Here is a 20,769-nt window from a genome sequence, read left to right on the forward strand (position 1 = left end):
AAATTAAATGTTCATGCTACATAAATCATTTCTCTGTTAAATAACTGCATTTTCATTGGGAAAGTGAACAAATGAAAGTTGAAAAAATGAAATGAAATCTTTAAGTTTTACGTCCCACGGTTATGCCGGTTGGGCTAAAGGAGACGGTGATGATGAGGGATGAGTGAAATGGTGGAATGAAGAAAGTAGGAGGAAACGGGAGAACCCCGAGAAAACCCACGAGCACGGTGTTTGTCCACCACAAAGTCCACACGGCCTCGAGGTGGGATCGAACCAGGGACCCCAAGCACCGGAGGTGAACGCTCTACCACTGAGCCACCTTTAATAAATCCATTTTTATACACAGTAATTGAAGAATAGCTTTGCACGTAAAAAGATTTTATTTCTCATGTAGAAATAATTTCTAAGTTGACAACATTGATATTTTTATCTTTTTCCTACCTTTTGTTTTTAAAAAGTGGTGTCTTCAAAAGAGTTCATCAAGTTTATATTTTGATGTGCAATATTCAATTGTTTTTCTTATATATATACATATATATATATATATATATATATATATATATATATATATATATATATATATATATATATATATATATATATATATATATATATATATGTGTGTGTGTGTGTGTCTTCTTGCTTTAATGCATATAAATGTTGTGTTTTGAGCATGGGCGGATTTAGGGGTTTTCTGCTGTGGGAGCGGATCTTCCGGAGGTTTGGAGTACTCCTCAGTGAAGTGGGGATCCGGGATTTTTCCCGCAGAAAATTGTTAATATAAAAACTTGGTTCTTGAGCATTTTCGTGTATTATTCTCTACAATACAGCATAAGGAGATTTTTTTTTAGAAAGTTGTTGATAGGGGATCAGTCTCCCCATGCCCCCCCCCCGGTAACTACAGAGAAGCTCTCCAATGGTTTACAGTCATAGAAATAGAAATGCAGTCTTTTAGGAAACATACCCTCACTGTATTTCAACATTTATATAACCGGTATGTCGAGTCAAAATCGTAATAAAACATGCCGCCTCTGCTTTTTTCCCACTTCGAACACTGGATAGCATACTTAAATTCATGGCTTTTAAGATTTATTTCTGGAAAAAGGGGGCGGCAAATGATGCTATTGCACGGGGCGGAAAATTGCCTAGGACCGGCCCCAGTTGCGCCATAACGCAAGGTTGTTTTTTTATGGAGATTCACAATCTTTGATTTGCACGTGTAGATAATGCGTACAGGTTAAGACTAAGATTGGGGGAAAGTTATTGGGTTGGCAACATTTGCAGCAAGTTTCTGTACTTCTGTTTGACCTTGCCCATTATCGCATGACGTAACAGTATGCAGCATAAACAACGGTGAGAATTCAAAGCACCATTGAGCAACCAACGAGTTTATTTTTATGGAAATGCAAAGAAATACATATATAATATTGCCGCACTCCATGTTTATGATTTCTTTTTTTAAATATACATATTTCTTCCCTATAGTTTTTTTCTTTCATCGATAAAACAAGAAACTGAAGGCGCAGAGGGAATGAATGACTAGCCAAGATTCAAATTAGACATTTCTCAATTTTAGAAGGACATTAGTCGTTGCTGCAAGGTTTATAACGAGCTAAATATAGCAAACAACATATTAAAATTTATAGCAATGGCTTCCAAACTGGAAGACATGTTTTTTTTTTTTCTGAATATCTTCAATATATTCTCAAAATTCGAAACATATCGCAAAGTATTCTGTTTGCGCATTAGTCAAATATAATTTAAGTAAAAAAAGCGTAACGGAAAGACATGATACACAAAGAATAGGCCTATAGCGGTGATGCAGTGACGTAACTAAGAAGGGGGGCAAACGGGGCTTTTGATCCGGGCGCCGGATTGGGGGGCACAAAACTGGGAAAATATTTATTTTCACTATAAGGCAAGGCAAGGAGTTTAGCAAACTAAGGATCATTAAAAAAAAAAAAAAAAAAAACTCAACAACTCACCCACCTTAGGATCACATCCATAGAGCATAAGTTAACTTCAAAGCTTTCTTTTGAGGACATTTTAAAAACCTTTGGAGCCAAAAGAGCCCGTAAAGTTAAGCTCGTAGAGCCCGTAGGTCCAGCTTTTTTGTGTTTTCATTTAACTTATATCAATTTAAGAGATTTGCAAAATGTCCGGGTATAATACTTGAGACAACAGCTTAACTGTTTGTCATAATTAAATATTCTATTCTAAAGCAACAGACTGTTAATTCATTCTATACATATGCACAACCGAATATAATTCCAAAAACATTGTGATTTGCAGTTATTATAATAAGACTATAAGAATATGTCAAGCATGCTATTCTCAGATTATTTGTCAAACAAATATACTAATTAATTTTATGTTTTATCTTGCACTAAAAATTAAATTATGTACTGCAATTTTGAAATCAAGTTTTACCACTTGAAAAAATGGAATAGAAGAATTACTATGCGATGACAATATCAGGTATAGTTGAAGAGCATTTTATTTAGTTAGTCAGAGGGGGGGGGGGCGCTAAAGCGAGTTCTTGCCCCGGGGGACAACTAACCTAGTTGCGTCGCCGCGGTGATGTATGATCTGTCAGGAAAGTAAATGTACACCTATTTTTCGAGTCTGGCATTCCTGCGCTCCATCCGTGGAGAGTATGAGAATTAAATCAATCAAATGTTTACTGAGGGGCAAAAAGAAAAGCTTAATCTGAATAAGACATTGCAGAGGGGCACAAGCTGTGAATACGAATAGTGCATTGTGTAAATAAAGGACGACACCGAAAGCGAAAGCCAGAAACAGTTGTTAAACTTACAAAAAAAGAGTAAAAATTGTCGAAGTGGGAACATAAAACACAAATACAACAAATACGCCGACAACTAAATGGTCACCATGCCATGATCTTGGTGTAGTGGTTAAGGTGCTGGCTTACAAATGCAAAGGACGCAAGTTCGAATCCTCGGCAAGGACATTTTTAAAAATTTTTGTTAATAATACATACAAATCATGAGAGATGGTAAAAGAGGTCGTATTTAGTTTTTCGTAGCAATTATTATTGGTAATGTTTAGTACTGATAATACTTTTTGTCTTTGCGTATTGCTTTTATTCTTTTCTTCATTTCCAAAGGGAACAATATCCGAACAAATGCCACCAAAATTCCTCATATTTTGAATGTAAACGCCATTTGCAATTAGTGAAGAATAAAAATTGAACGTTCCGATGTAGCTGCAAAAAGTAAAAAGAAAAACATGGAAGTGGACCATACTCATGGTTATTAAAAATACAATTTCTACATGCCTTACACCTCCCGACCACGTTTCTACGTTAGCAAGTAAGAGGTTTGTGTTTAGGTTAGGCTCGTCAATACGTTTTGCAAAGGGGCCCGGTTTAGCTCTGACGCACCACAGGTGCAAGAAGGGAGAAAAACACTTTTTCTCTCTCCCTCTGTGTGTCTACTTATCTATCTATTTGTATATATATAACGCTATTTGTGAATGCCATAACCACCCTAATTTTCAGCGGATTGAGACGAAGCTTGCTACAAACATTAATTGTTGAAATATCTTGATGAGTTCGTTAACCAGAATAATCAGATGAAAATGTTAAAATGGTGGCCCTTCAAACTCTTAAAAAGTTCCAAGGGAACCAAATTTCGCCCATAAATAGGTATTCAGAAAGTTTGAATAAATTTTCCTCTTTTACTGAAATATTTGTGTGCAGATACTTATTGAAATATTGGACCCGATTAATCGCCTAAAGAAGGTTCACGCCCTTTCGCTACGGTCAGTTTTTTTTTTTTTTTTTTTTTTTTTTTTTGCAGGAGGGGGTTATTTTCCTATCGGAACAAGATGATTGTTAGTGATGATATGAAATTACACATTGAAAGTGAAGTAACTTGTGTAACGTGTTATTTGAAAGAATAATATAATAAATGTGCATTCCTCTAACACAGAGAACTCATGTATTTCGAGTTCGGGAGACTGAATGGCGAGGAGTGTTATTTGATTTGCTTTTTAGTAACACATTGCATTGCAAATAAAGGTAGGCAACATTAGTGGTAAGTAAAATAATAATAATAATAATAATAATAATAATAATAATAATAATAATAATAATAATAATAATAATAATAATAATAATAATAGGTGTTGTTTGTGGCAAGGTAATATCTTAATCAATTCTTCTTCAAAGTAATGATTGTAACGCCATATCTCCCTTACAAACAAAATATTAGCAATTTATATCGAGAGAACGAGAAACTGTAGAGCGATGGGAGCAACGTTGGACAGTATGCACTCATAGTACTCAGAAAAGTAAGCGATTTCAATGCAAAATGAACGAAGAGTCATTGTCATGGGTAGTCATGGGGCCACGGCAGAGCCCTCTTTAGGCAAAGTGTCAATAACTTATATCGAGAGGTGATACTGGGATGGGACCAACTTTGGACACCGTGGACCCATAAAGCGCATCGAAAAAAATAGGGGGGGGGGCGCCAGCCAGCCTTACTTATTTCCACATAATAATATAAAATTATGTTGTCGAAATACACACACGAGTTAGCTACTAATATTTCATATTATTATTATTATTATTATCGACAGCGTCTTTTCATTACGTGTGCGTGTTTGACATGAAGCCAAAGAGAAGATCCATCATTCGTAGAAAGAATAATAGTCAGTTACTTTAACTGTGAACGACAGCGAAAAATACGAAAAGAGTGGACTACCTGTAACGTAAAGAAGCAATATTTTCTCTCAAATGGATAAAAAATCAAGCCGAAATTAATTCTAACTCGCATGGACGGCGCGAAAAGCTAGTGCTTTGTCCACTTTTTTTTTTTTAACTGACTCACTGAACGTGTTTCAGTAACTTACTTATTGCTAATTTTACTTGCTTCACTCGTTTAACTTGCTTTTTCTAATAACTTATAACGACAGGGACACGAACACAGAAACATCGAGAACAGTTAAAAATCATAGATGCTCTCCCGCCGGGAATCGAACCCGGAACTCCATACACCAAAGGCGCACGTGCTAGCGACTAGACCAGCGGGAAGGGCAACACTCTCTCCCTGTGTCGTTAGGGATTACGACCACTGTCTTGCCAGCTATCACTTCTGTGGGTTGTATACTATGATCACATGTTTCTTCTCTGCTGCAAGAGTAAAACCTACATTATATGTAATACATGAGGTATTTAGACCTACATGCTCTTCATATAATGTAATAAAAGGGCCATGCTGGGAATAAGAAAAAGAACATTCCTTGGACTATTGGCATCAGAAATATTTATCTACGAGGCATGCGCAGTAGTATATTTCAGAATAGTTACTGTTTCGTTCAGTAAACGAAGAAAGGGGTATAAAAAAAGCAAATATGTCGCGTCAACGAGATCGACCAGATTTGACAGGGGCGGAAGCAGATGTATAGTAATACAACTTCGCTCAGTTGATACGAGCCGAGCCGGTTGATATCACTACCCGAGTTGGTCTTCTGCTTGGGCTCAAGAATTCGACCGTGCAGGTCTCAGCCTTAATTTTAAGAACTACAGTATAATTTTAAGTACTACAAGAAAAATACCTTTGACTCGACTCGGATTGAACTCGAGTCGAGTCGAATTTTGGCTCGACTCCTGCTCATCTCTATTCGTATTTGTATTTTGTTTCCACTTCAACAATTTCTACTCTTTTTTTTCTTCGTTTACCTATTGTTTCTGGATTTCTCTGTCGGTGTCGTCCTTTATTAACACCATGCACTATTCTTATTCCCAGCTTGTGACCCGCTTCAATGTCTTATTCAGTTTAGGCTTTTCTCCTTACATTGACTTGACATGTGATTGATTTAATTCTCACTTTCCGCGCATGACCGATGAAAATGTATTATTATTATTATTATTATTATTATTATTATTATACTATTGAACTTGCACGGCGAAATTACTGTATAATACGATATCATTTTAGTAATTTTATTCCATTGTATGTTTTTTAATTTATTAATGGGCACTAAATTGTCTCCAGATCAACGAATAAATTAACTACGGCATGCACTTTGGTGGAAATATCATTACATGAACATGTTTGGAACGAACCAATAATCTTATTGCAATGATATTTCCACCAAAGTGCATGCCGTAGTTAATTAATTCGTTGATCTGGAGACAATTTAGTGCCCATTAATAAACTAAATAACATACAATGGAGTAAAATTACAGAAATGATATCGTATTATACAGTAATTTCGCCGTGCAAGTTCAATAGTTCAATAGGTAAAAGGAGAAAAAAGAGTAGACATTGTTGAAGTAGACATTGTTGAAGTGGAAACATAAAATACAAACACGAATAGGGATGAGCACAAGTCGAGCCAAAATTCAATTCAACTCGAGTACAATTTGAGTCGAGTCAAAGGTAATTTTCTTGAATTGAGTTCCGAGCCAAGTCGCTGTTTTCGAGGTCTAGTTTCGAGTTGAGTTGAGTTTGATAATGGCTCTCTCGCTCGTTCAGCTCGTTTTAACTCGTTTTGAAATATTGGCCTGATCAGACTGGAAAGCAAAAGCCATGAGAAATGTAAGCAGTAATGTGGAATACTTTTAGTGTTGCTCACGACAGAGGTGCGTCTCATCTCGTAATTTTAGTGCATCTCGTGGGGCAATTTTAGTGTATCTCGTCTCGTCTAGATAACGAGAAGACAAGAGTTTATTATTATTATTATTATTATTATTATTATTATTATTATTATTATTATTATTATTATTATTATTATTATTATTATTATTATTATTACGAGACAGCCTCAAATGTCGTAATCACCAATATAAGTATATACTGTAGTTCTTAAAATCAAGGCTGAGATCTCCAAGGTCGAATTCTTGAGCTCAAGCAGAAGACCAACTCGGGTAGTGATATCAACCGGCTCGGCTCGTATCAAATGAGCGAACAGCTCGAGTCGGCTCGGTTGGGATGAGCCGATGACCCGAGCCGGCTTAGTTGGAACAAGCCATCGACTCAGCTCAATTGAGGCGATGGCTCGAGCTTTCTCGGTTGGGATGGGTCACCTACTCGGCTCATGTGAACCGGTTCGAGCCAGCTAAGTTGAAACTAGTTCATCAGCACGTTTCGACGCAGCTCAACTAAGCCGATAGCTCAAATCGGCTCGGTGTGGTGAGCTGTTGGCTCGGCTCACTTCTCGATTCGGTTCGATATTGAATGAGCTGTAAGCCGAGCCGCTCGAGCCGTTGAGAAGCCCAAACCCGGTCCCAGCTGTTTTGAATATGTTTGGATGAAGCCTAAAACTTTTAACAATTTTTTGCTCGAGCCCGAATACTTGCCCCTTCGGAACTCAAACCCAGAACGTGACCGATGTCCTTGCCTCCTGAAGACTTCCAGACGACCGAGATCGACAGTCAATTAGCTTTTACTATTCAGATACAAACCGTATATCTTTTAAAGATTATACATGGAGTTGATATAATAATAATAATAATAATAATAATAATAATAATAATAATAATAATAATAATAATAATAATAATAATAATAATAATAGTTTTAAACTTGCCCTGAAATTTGGCAAAACTTACTTAAAAGTAGAGATTTCGGGGAAAGGGTTCCGTACCTTCAAGACACACCTCTGCAACTACCAACATTTTAAACTTGAACCTTTTATTGAAGTTTCATGTAGAAAGTATGTTTTGAGGAAAATAACTGTAATAAATATAACTGAATATCACGCGACAGTAAGGCATATAATAAACTAATTTTTAGAATATGCAGAGGTAAATATAAAAGCTTTGCTACAAAAATACCTACACAGAGCATAATTCAATGAGCTCTGAAATACAATGTAACGAAATAGACTATGAGATTCAGTCTACAGAGCAATTGTTACTTAAAGAATGGACATACACTATTTCGAGAATCGAGACAAGACGGGAAATGTTTACGATACTTTTCGTCTCGTCTCGATTCTCGTCTCCAAAGACAGACGAAAATTTTGATTTAGCCCTGACCCGTCTCGAATGTAAAATGTTAATTCTCATGTTATTTTATTTGCTTTAGAAACGAGATGAGAAACTCCTCCTCTCGTGAGCAACATTAAACCAAACCGAAATACTCTTTCCAAATGTCACGTTTCTCCTTGTAATGGTATGACCTGAGCGATAATTTAGCTTCTAGCTTTTAATCTTCTACGAGATAATAATAATTATTATTATTACTATTATTATTCCTGAAGATTTGATAGTTCAAGTATTGAAACATCCGAGTATTCAAATATCTGAATATAATAAAACGTATGTTATCGCTGATCAATCGCCATCAAAAATTCTAAAGTAAGAAAAAAAAATTGCAACGTGCATTCGCAGAAGCACCTTGACCACTGAACAGCGATCGCTACGCGGTAAACGATCCGTCTTTAGTCTGGTTACGTTAGGTTTCTTAGTCTCCGCTTGCAAACTTGTATGTTATATTTTTCGATTCAAAATGTCTTTCGTATTTCTTTTATGAAGTCGGCAAAGTTTATATTAATAACTTGAGTTTTTCTTAAACCCCTGGTTCACAAGTTCGTTCTTTCTCCACACGAAACTACAAATATGACAGATTGAATTCTCATACTCCCCATTTCTTTCAAAGCAGTCGCCATTACCTGGTCAAAGACTTATTTCTGCCACGATTCATATTAACCAAAATAAATTCATTTTTCGGAAGCGGAACTTTCACTTTCCGGACTTCGCAAAATTATGGAATTCAGTTATACTCCAGAATTCAGAAGAATTTCGGAACTCGGAAAGAATCCGGAATTTAGAAAATTCCGGAATTGAGAAAAACTCCGACTTTCGAAAAAATCCGGATTTTCCGAATTCCGGAATGTTAACGAAATCAGAAATTTCTAAATTCCGGATTTTTAATAATTCCGAAATTAATTCCGAAATTATTACAAAATTGGAATTTTCCAAATTCCGGAATTTGTCCGGCTTTACTTTCGGGAGTCCGAAAACTAATAATTCCGGAACGGGTTATCCCTAGTTTATACACAACCTTTCAGAACACTAAGCTAGTAGCTGTCTACAAACAAACAAGTAATGCAAAGCATGTTGTATACTGCAATACGTCATGTATTAAAATCCGACACCATGACCCTTTTATTACATTATATAAAGAGCATGTAGGTCTAAATACCTCATGTATTACATATAATGTAGGTTTTACTCTTCCAGCAAAGAAGAAACATGTGATCATAGTATACAACCCACAGAAGTGATAGCTGGCAAGACAGTGGTCGTAATCCCTAACGACACAGGAAGTGAGCGTTGCTATCGCCGGTGGTCTAGAGGCTAGCACGTGAGCCTTGGGTGTATGGAGTCTCGGGTTCGATTCTCGGCGGGAGAGCATCTATCATTTTTAACTGTTCTCGATGTTTCTGTGTTCGTGTCCCTGTCGTTATAAGTTATTACAAAAAGCAAGTTAAACGAGTGAAGCAAGTAAAATTAGCAATAAGTAAGTTACTGAAACGCGTTCGGTGAGTCAGTTAAAAAAATAGTGGACAAAGCACTGGCTTTTCGCGCCGTCCATGCGAGTTCGAATCAATCTCGGCTTGATATTTTATCCATTTGAGAGAAAGTATTGTTTCTTTTCGCTACAGGATGGATTTTCTCTTTGGTTTCATGTCAAACATGCTCACGTAATGAAAAGACGCTGTAGATAATAATAATAATAATAATAATAATAATAATAATAATAATAATAATAATAATAATAATAATAATAATATGAAATATTAGTAGCTAACTCGTGTGTGTATTTCGACAATATAATTTTATATTATTATGTGGAAATAAGTAAAGCTGGCTGGCGCCCGCCTCCCTAATTTTTTCGATGCGCCTTATAGGTCCACGGTGTCCAACGTTGGTCCCATCCCAGTATCACCTCCTGTTTTCTCGATATAAGCTATCGACATTTTGCCTAAAGAGGGCTCTGCCGTGGCCCCATGAGTACCCATGACAATGACTCTTCGTTCATTTTGCATTGAAATCGCTTACTTTTCTGAGTACTATGAGTGCATACTGTCCAACGTTGGTCCCATCGCTCTACAGTTTCCCGTTCTCTCGATATAAATTGCTAATATTTTGTTTGTAAGGGAGATATGGCGTTACAATCATTACGTTTGAAGAAGAACTGAGGAAAATATTGCCTTGCCACAAACAACACCTATTATTATTATTATTATTATTATTATTATTATTATTATTATTATTATTATTTATTATTATTATTATTATTATTATTATTATTATTATTATTATTATTATTATTATTATTATTATTATTATTATTATTATTATTATTATTATTTTACTTACCACTAATGTTGCCTACCTTTATTTGCAATGCAATGTGTTACTAAAAAGCAAATCAAATAACACTCCTCGCCATTCAGGCTCCCGAACTCGAAATACATGAGTTCTCTGTGTTAGAGGAATGCACATTTATTATATTATTCTTTCAAATAACACGTTACACAAGTTTCTTCACTTTCAATGTGTAATTTCATATCATCAGTAACAATCATCTTGTTCCAATAAGAAGATAACCCCCTCCTGCAAAAAAAAAAAAACCTGACCGTAGCGAAAAGGCGTGAACCTTCTTTAGGCGATTAATCGGGTCCAATATTTCAATAAGTTTCTGCACACGAATATTTCAGTAAAAGAGGAAAATTTATTCAAACTTTCTGAATACCTATTTATGGGCGAAATTTGGTTCCCTTGGAACTTTTTAAGAGTTTGAAGGGCCACCATTTTGAACATTTTCATCTGATTATTCTGGTTAACGAACTCATCAAGATATTTCAACAATTAATGTTTGTGCCAAGTTTCGTCTCAATCCGCTGAAAATTAGGGTGGTTATGGCATTCACAAATAGCCTTATATATATACAAATAGATAGATAAATAGACACAGAGGGAGAGAGAAAAAGTGTTTTTCTCCCTTCTCGCACCTGTGGTGCGTCAGAGCTAAACCGGGCCCCTTTGCAAAACGTATTGACGAGCCTAACCTAAACACAAGCCTCTTACTTGCTAACGTAGAAACGTGGTCGGGAGGTGTAAGGCATGTAGAAATTGTATTTTTAGTAACCATGAGTATGGTCGACTTCCATGTTTTTCCTTTTACTTTTTGCAGCTACTTCGGAACGTTCAATTTTTATTCTTTACTAATTGCAAATGGCGTTTACATTCAAAATATGAGGAATTTTGGTGGCATTTGTTCGGATATTCTTCTCTTTCGAAATGAAGACAAGAACAAAAGCAATACGCAAAGACAAAAAGTATTATCAGTACTAAACATTACCAATAATAATTGCTACGAAAAACTAAATACGACCTCTTTTACCATCTCTCATGATTTGTATGTATTATTAACAAAAATTTTTAAAAATGTCCTTGCCGAGGATTCGAACTTGCGTCCTTTGCATTTGTAAGCCAGTACCTTAAGCACTACACCAAGATCATGGCATGGTGACCATTTAGTTGTCGGCGTATTTGTTGTATTGGTGTTTTATGTTCCCACTTCGACAATTTTTACTCTTTTTTTGTAAGTTTAACAGCTGTTTCTGGCTTTCTCTTTCGGTGTCGTCCTTTATTTACACAATGCACTATTCGTATTCACAGCTTGTGCCCCTCTGCAATGTCTTATTCAGATTAAGCTTTTCTTTTTGCCCCTCAGTAAACATTTGATTGATTTAATTCTCATACTCTCCACGGATGGAGCGCAGGAATGCCAGACTCGAAAAATAGGTGTACATTTACTTTCCTGACAGATCATACTTTATTCCTTTGATTTACATTATTCTTGCATCAGTTAAGTATTTCTGATTTCATAGCTTCCAGGTGGTGCGGTGGTCACAGATAGCTTGCTTACTTCCATATCAGAAAATCCCATATTCGAACTCGTGACATTCTATCTTGACTGAGGTTTGTCAGAGTATTTCTTTAGTTCCACCAGATGAATGTTGGGATGGAAGCTGTAAAATAGAGCCGGGTCCACGCACGTTATTGTTGTTAATTTTTGTTGTTCATTTCTGAATAAAATGGAGTCGCAGGCTCTATTTAGAAGATTTTTAATTTCTTTATTTACAAAATAAGTATGTTAAATTAAAATAAGATTATAAACTATTACTATACTCAATGTCTATGCTCTAAAGATATCTCTTTCAGTTAGTGTTTGATGAAGACAACGTTAAGTTGTCGAAACCGTTACACTGTAATTTAGTTTTTAATAAATAAGTGTGTATACTTTGCTGAGAAGTGTTTATTATTTCTTTAAGCTTCATGCCTTCCCGTTATTTTATTTTAAATGATCCCATCAGAGAGATTTTCCTGAAACAAGAGGCTGTACCAAACCGGTCCGTATAGGCTACCTTAGCAAATATGTTTATATGTTATAGATTTTTTTAAAAAATATAAATTATGCTTAGATGTATAATGGAACAACAGAACACTTGAATCTTCAACGCAAGGAAACAAGAAATCTAAGCAAGATAAACATTTGGCAACAAAATGTGAAATAGGAGAAGAAGATACTTAAAGTACCCTGGACAATATATTTTAAGGTAAAAGAAAAACTTCTAAATAGAAAATAAATAGAGAAAAGAAACAGCAGAGGCGGATCTAGTCCGGGGCCGGGGGGACCTAGGCCCCCAGTTTTTTAAGTGGCAAAACTAATTGAAACTATTATTTATATATTTTTTTGAAAGTTTATAGTAAATTCATGATTTATCTATCATAATCTGGGTTCTGGTTACCCCTCCAGTTTTTACCTTCTAGATCCAGTTTTTACGTGGCAAATCGAAATTTTGGTGGTGAGCTAAAACTAAATATAACAATTACATGTACACAATGCAACAATTAGGAAACGAGAATTATCCTTTTACTGCGATGTTAATTTCGGCACGATAGTTTTCCGTACTGGTGAATCTTAACGTATGACACTGAAAACACGTGCAGAAATTTTCAGCTCACCTCGCAAGAAACTATTTTGAATAAACTGAAGAAACTTTATTTTATTTGCCAATCACTTATTTTCAACAGGCCCAGCCTCGTTTTAGGAGGCACGGTGGCCCAGCGCTTACCTCTGGTGTGTGTGGGTCCCTCGTTCGACCCTTGGACAAGTAAGTTTGTGGTGTGGACAACATCTATCCGTGGGTTTTTTCGGAGTTCTCCCATTCTTTCCCACATTTTCATTCCGCCGATTCTTCCATCATCATTCACTTGCCTTAATCATCCGTCTCTCTTAGCCTAAAGGGCATAAACGTTGTACGTTAGAACGCAAGATTTCATTTTCCCAGTCTCGTTTCTTAATTGTCACACTGTGTACGTCATGAAAAGCTTCAAGATGAATAACACTTCCGAAAAAGAATAAAACATTTTGATCCTTGACATATGTACGGCTTACATCAAACTTACAGACCTCAGTAGAACTTACTATAGGTCTTAATTAAAGATTGATTTCAGTTGATTTTGTGTTTAACGTCCCTTTCAGCAGCGAGACTATATGAGACGGGACCTACTGATTAACGTGGAATCCGAACCACATGAGCTCCGGCCGGGAATTGAACCCGGAGCTCCCACGCCAAAGGCGCGTATGCTAACCGCTTAGTCACGAAGGAGCTCTTAATTAAAGATTGAAGAGAACATTCAGAACAACGCCAAATTTGAATTGGGTACTTTGGGCATCTTCCACAACGAACTTTTTCCAGTTCCCCCTAATATAGTGATTCTCAACCTGGAAAACGTGAAGAGCGAACAAGGGCGGTGACGTAAGTTATTAAATAGAAATAAACTACATTCTTAATTACAGTATATACAAATATTACGAATGTTGTAACAAACAGGTGTTAAATTAATTCCCACAAAATAGAAAATAATTATTTACAGGCCGGTAGCCAGCTCAAAAATGTAGGGGAAACTCGGCTGAAGGTAGGGGGGTCACGATCCAACCGTATTATAGTTCATCACCATATTATAGTTCATTAGGAAGCCTACCGTGAAAATTTTAGGGGGCCCAGCAAAAATTTAGAGGGGGCGGGCCCCTAGACCCCCTAGATACGGGCCTGATTATTGAATAGGAAATATTGATTAAGTTTTATTAAGAAGTGATACGCAAAATCTTATTAAAATGAAATAAATATAAATTAATTCTATTATTATTATTATTATTATTATTATTATTATTATTATTATTATTATTATTATTATTATTATTATTATTATTATTAAAGATATGAGCATTAAATGCTGCATCTGAAATCGCAGAAAGAATTAGACAAAAAGCAATGAACGGGAAGGAGAGGATAGGCACACAACCAAAAATTTTTGTTGGGATGGGTCCAATTTTCGGTGTCCAACACTACAAGCCACTGCGCCCGTAAAGACGATAAGTAATTGTAAATACTTCCATCTATATTTTCAGGGGAAAATGACAGAATAGATTGTTTTATGCCTTTTAAGCTAACGGAGACGATGATTGAAGCAATGTAATGATAATGGAAAAATTGGTGGGAAAAAGTGAGGGATGAAACGGGAGTATCCCGAGAAGACTCATAGACACGATATTATCCACCAAAAGCTTACTTGGACGGGGATCGAAGCCGGGACTCCACGTACCGGAGGTAAGCGCTCTACCAGTAGACCACCGTGCCCCCTTATAAGAAAAAGAGTACAGATGATGTGTAAGATCAATTTTTCATGCTACATCAATCGTTTCCCTGTTCGTTACATTTTTTTTATCTCGTTTCATTTTGTAAATTTGTTTTCTTAATTGCTCTGATTGTTTTCTTAATTGCATCTAAAGTGATCATATAATCCTTCTGTACTACCACATATACAAGGACGCTTATGTTGTGGTTTCCAAAGGGGGGGGGCAAGTATAAGCGACATTTTAAATGTAGTCTCAAACTTTGCGGTAGCTATTCTAAAAAAATGTATTGGGTTTTCGATCTTCCGAAGTACAATTTCCTCTAGAGGGGGCGCAGGCCCGTATCCACGGGGGCAAGGGGGCCGGGTCCCCCTAAACTTTGGCTGGCACCCATAAAATTTCACGGTATGCTTGTAAATGAACTATTATATGGTGATGAAGTCTAATATGATTGGGTCGCCAACCCCCTAACTTGTACCGGGCCCCCCTAAATTTTGGGGCTGCTACGGGCCTGAGGGGGCAAGCGCCCCACCTTGCCCCCCCCCTGATGGGCGCCCTGGCACATATACCATGAAAGGCGTGATATAACAACATTTAAACTATATGTATTATTAGAGTATATTGTGTAATTACTTCTATATCTTTAAACGTTAATAAATGCTCTTCATTAGGTACGTACAATAACTTTATAAATTTATAGTTTTTTTTTTTTTAATGAATCATTTAACACAAGAACAGTTATTTAAAAAGCTATGACTTGAGTAAATCAGTGCTGCCCGCGAGACTCAAGAAATTTCTCGTCTCGTCTCAATTATTGCCTTGAAAATGAGACGAGAAATGTCATATTTCTGGTCCCGTCTCGATTTTTAAAAATGTAATTGTCGTCCTGGTTTCAAGACAAGAATTTTCTCACTTCGTAAGCAACATTGATTAGAACATTAATCTCAAAATTAATCTATAAGCGTTTCTTAATCATAAAGCATTTATTTCTATATAATAAAACTAAAACAAAATAACACTTACCTACTTATGGCAACCAACACCAAGAGAAATGTTCTTGGGGCGTATCCGTATCGTTGACTTGTAGCGACACCTATCAAACGAGTTACGAAATGACGTTCCAATTTCTTTTTGTTACATTATCAAACTGATTCCACTTACTTCTTCATACATATAAAAAAAAAAAGAAAGAAAAGTAAACAATCTCTTATCTCGAACGTTTACAAGGTTCGGTTCGTTTTCGTTATTTTATCAGGAATAACTTCTAGTTTACTTTCATTCTTCCCAGAGCGCAGTACACACGAATAGACGTCACTATATTCTTTGTCAATTGGTGTTTTGAGTTGTCTGAAAAAGGAATATGCGAATTGCTGCATTGTAAAAGCCTATAAGGAAATGTTGCCTTAAAGAATAGCCCTCTATTACGAATGCCAATTAATTCCTTAAGAATTCAAAACACACACCAACGTTTAGCCGTCTTGAAGCAGTGCTGCTGAAAGAAAGGGCGATAGGCGAGTCACAGTACATTCTGAGTCATACGTCAAAAGTCTCACTACTAAATGACAGATCAACGAAAAAGAAGAAAAAAAATAATAAACGTAAATAAGGACCCATTTTGCGCTGTTGCATAACTGCTGCAAAGACCTTTTTTTTTTAAAAAAAAAAAAAAAGTTAATGGCTTAAATGTCCTGTAGGCGCCATGTGTTTTTGGTTTTGGCACAAGTTAGCAGTTAAAGTAAAAAAAAAATATTTAAAAAAAAACTCTTCCGGCTGGAATTAGGACATTTCCTTTTCATGTTGTTTGGCTTGTGTACAAGACTTCTTTTGTGGACAATACTTAAAAAAAATTTATGTCTGCTTTCCTCCAAGTCTTCTGCTATGTATTTCTGAACAATAGAATTTAACAATACAGTGAGAGTGCTCTTTAATCTGCCACATTTCAAACCACGACCGTGCCGGACTCAGAGATGGTTTTGGGTCAATGAAAACCTGACCCATGACTAATTGACCCACGACCAATGTTTCTTCCAGACTTTTTTGGGGGGACACTGTCCCTCCGGAGCTCTGAAAGTGCCCCTCTGGAGAAGACCAAAATAATACTTCTATACTATAATAATAAATAGAATAGCACCCTGTGAAAATAATGTGCCGCTCCAAATACTAAGTGTGCCCCCCGAACTTTTTTCTGAAAGAAACATTGCTGCGAACCACTGGACCCACAACTCACCGTGAACCACTACCCACGAAAACCCGTCATCAATTCTGACCCATGATCCATGCCCTCCTCTTCAATGACTAAAGAGTTGAGTTGAGTTGATTTTGAGTTTTACGTCCCGTTCAGCAGCGAGGCTATATGAGACGTGGACCTACTGATTAATGTGGAATCCGAACCACAAGAGCTCCCGCCGGGAATCGAACCCGGGTCTCCCTCAATGACTAAAGAGTTTACACTTGTCACAAAACAAGGCTATGAAATTATCACTAATCGGAGTTTGAATTCCTACGGTCAATCGCTCAGCATCGCTCTGTTACAATACCAGTGGATCTGACCTTTACAATATAAAACAGGGAAGTGTTTGTCATGGGTCATATTATGATGAATTTTAATTTGATTATCATATGTAATTGTTTCCTTCTTGAATTGCAGGTATCATTCAGTGGAAAACGGGATGAAATTTGAAAGTTTCAAATCAAGGTAACGTAAAGAAAAAAAACTGTAAAATTCGACTGTGTTTCGAAAAGCTAAATAGTAAGTCCTATTGCTCTTATTACAATTACAAATATCAACATCCAAAAGTGCCTGAAGTTCTTTTTTCAATTAGATATACTTATCTCAGGTAAATAAATAGAAATAGATGAAAACGGAATCAAAATGAAGGCCTTAAAAGTAAAACATAGACAAGTTCACCCGTGTTCAGAAGATGCTGTCTACAATGCACTGAGAGGAGTGGGTCACAGTAGGTGATAGGTCGTAGTGGGTCACGCCCTGTTGACCTACGGCCCACTGACCCACTCTATCTCTGGCCGGATTATAGAATCTGAATATAGTTTTAACGGAAAACCCGAAGATAAATCACTCTGGATGAAAATGCAAACAACTGAAACATGTTTCAATTGTTTACGCACCTTCTGAACCTGTGCAGAAGATATAAATAGACTGTACAAAGTACATTTCGTCATTCCAGCAACTGTGCGGCTTTAATATGTTGTTCTTATTTATAGTTCGAAATGAGTGTAAAATGAATTTCAAACATTCAAGATTTATTTAATTGAATATTCTTGTAGATCGATCGATACCAGATTACAGAACCATAGGTTGCCAAATTAAAGAGCGCTTACTGTATTTACATGTTAGGATCGAAGGTACGCTCCAGCCCATTTTCTAGGCTGAGTTAGGCGAGGGTACTAAGCCAATTGAGGGGACATAGAGATGCAAGTTCTTTTTTTCTGTGATTTTGAAGAGTATACGAAAAACTCTGTTAGGAGGAACGGATGTTAGGAACGTATTCCTCATTAGTGTTGCCCTCAAGAAAAAGAAACAAAAGGTGTATATATATATATATATATATATATATATATATATATATATATATATATATATATATATATATATATATATATATATATACAGAGGCAGATCCAAGAAGAAGCTATAGGGGCCTAACCCTCCCTCCTTAACGCTCAATTATACACTGGATAAAATGGGCTTCAATCCTGCTTTACACTGGATAAAACTGCAAACTATAGTTTTGCCTTTCCCTTGATCATATCCTAGATCCGCCTCTGTGTGTGTGTATGTGTGTGTGAAGATTTTAAGACAAATTGTACTCAAATGATCCAAATATTGTATATTCACAAATACAGTAGGGGGCAATGCCCCCTCGGCCCCCCCAGGGTCGGCGCTCTTGGATATGACGCATTTCGAACAAATAGAAACCATGTTACAAGAAATTGAAAGTTTGACTATTTTCAAGGACTTAATTTTGAAAAGACGTTTAGGTAAATATTACATCGAATTACGTAGATAGTTTTCAATATATGTGAAGATTAGGTAACGTCGTTTGCAGCAATTTGATATCTCAAAACAAAATTCCAATTAAGTAACTCTTGAGGAAGAAAACAGAAATACTTTCGAAGAAGAAAGGTAAGCAGAAAAATGTCAGTGCCCGGGTGAGCGACCGAGATCTCTATGTCAATTATGATTTATTAGTAAGATTGAAAGTAATTTGTTATATTTAAACCTGGGTCCGATTACCGATGGAAGCTTAAGTGGTGCCGATCACACGCAAAGTAGATTCACGTCTCATAGTCTCGGTGCTGGAAGGGACATTAAATTCCAAACCAATCAGACATTGAGAAGTTTCCGTCTTTTTTTGTTTGTTTGTTTGTTTGTTTGTTTAGAATGGAGATTTCCCTCTTTTCCTGCCTAGACCTACCTCCCAAGTGCTTTTACATAAAATGTGTTTTTTCCGACTTATTAGTATTATAATTCTACAAACTTTATTACAGGTATTACAGGCCTCGCTTTTTGACCCTACAGGGTGTTCGTAAACAAAACATAATATTAGGGGGCGCGTATTTTCTTACACTTTTGGATACAGAATTTTTGCCAAAATTGACTAAGACACGATCACAAATGGCAAATGCCAATATCATCCTCCACTTGGACAATGCATCACCACACCGTACTAATGTCGTAACCTCATTCTTGGCTGACCACGAAATTGAACTTCTGCCACAACCACCCTACTCACCAGATATAGTCCCGAATCTGGTTGTTCTCAAACCTCAAGGATTCAATTCATGGAAGCCATCTTGCCAGTAGATCATCCCTAGGAAGTGCTATTTTTCAGTATCTGAAATGTATCTCCAAAGGTGACTATGCCATATGCTACAGAAAATGGACGGCGCGATGGCAACTGTGTAACAATAAGAGGGAGAGTTTGTTGACTTTTTTTTTTTTTTTTTTTTTTTTGTTCTTGGAAATTAGAACCTCTTAATAAAAGCAGAACTCCAAGTGTTTCTGAATTTCAATGTGCCTTGCAAGTTTTTTGAATGTTAAAAAAAAAAAAAAAAAAAAAAAAAAAGTGGAACTGTTAAAGAGAGACAATCTACATTATTCAGGCTAAGGAACGATTATATATCAGAGTTCTTGATATACCTTAGGGGGTCCGTGAAGGTAAGCATAAAGGTAAAAAGCATAAAGGAATCAAAGATAATAAACAGGTTGGGCTAGGTAGTACCATTTAAATCACTTTCTTTGATGCCCTCTCCCCCCCCCCCAAAAAAAAATACATGCCAGAGACGCCAGTGCTTGACAGCCAATAAAGATTTGCGTAATAAATTTGGTTTGTTGAATCTTAGTGTGGTGTCTCTTTCAGCACCGAGGTATGAACTGCTTTTTATTATTATTATTATTATTTTAGTAAAACTGCCTTAGTTTTCAACCAAACGTATTCTGCGTTACTATGTGAAACTATACATGTTTGTTTAAGGTTAGTGTAAAGTAGGGTGACCAAATCTTCAACTAGAAAAAACGGGACATTTTTTTACGTTTGGATAGGTTACTCCCCTAAATATATATTTTTGCCTCTCTGTTTGCTCTCTCTCTCCCTCTCTCTCTCTCTCTCTCTCTCTCTCTCTCTCTCTCTCTGTATCTCTCACAAAAAAGGGCAAATTTACACTTTTTCATTTTAAAACCTATTGAAAAGGTTGTGGAATTAACTAAATAACAAGTAACTATCAGCAACTAACAAAAAATAAAATTTTGAAAACATTACTAAAATATATGTAAAACATTCATCAATATCTTTGAGTTTTACGCCCCACGGTTATGCCGGTTAGGCTAAAGGAGACGGTGATTATGAGAGATGAGTGAAATGAAGAAAGTGGGAGGAAACGGGAGAACCCCGAGAAAACCCACGAGCACGGTGTTTGTCCACCACAAGGTTCACTTGGCGGGGGCTGGGATCGAACCCGGGACCCCAAGCACCAGAGGTGAACGCTCTACCACTGAGTCACCGCGCCCCCCTTCATCAATATCTGTCAATCAACAAAATCTGTCAGTGGCAGAATTCATAACA

General features: G+C 36.5%; 1 protein-coding gene across 2 annotated transcripts in view; it reads right to left on the minus strand.

Annotated features, from left to right (window-relative positions):
* Nucleotides 1–20,769, minus strand: part of LOC145694443 (uncharacterized) — a 75,719-nt gene that overhangs the window by 47,359 nt on the left and 7,591 nt on the right. Inside the window, exon 1 of one of the 2 annotated variants that reach the window (XM_081770684.1) lies at nt 15,710–15,810. The exons of the other annotated variant lie outside the window; for it this stretch is intronic. The gene's annotated coding sequence lies outside the window, so the exon portion shown is untranslated. Of the gene's footprint in view, nt 1–15,709; nt 15,811–20,769 lie in introns of those variants that run through there. 2 annotated transcript variants of the gene reach the window in all.

This window comes from Thermobia domestica, chromosome 9 (assembly GCF_964235325.1).
Source record: "Thermobia domestica chromosome 9, izTheDome1.hap1.1, whole genome shotgun sequence".
Taxonomy (NCBI): domain Eukaryota; kingdom Metazoa; phylum Arthropoda; class Insecta; order Zygentoma; family Lepismatidae; genus Thermobia; species Thermobia domestica.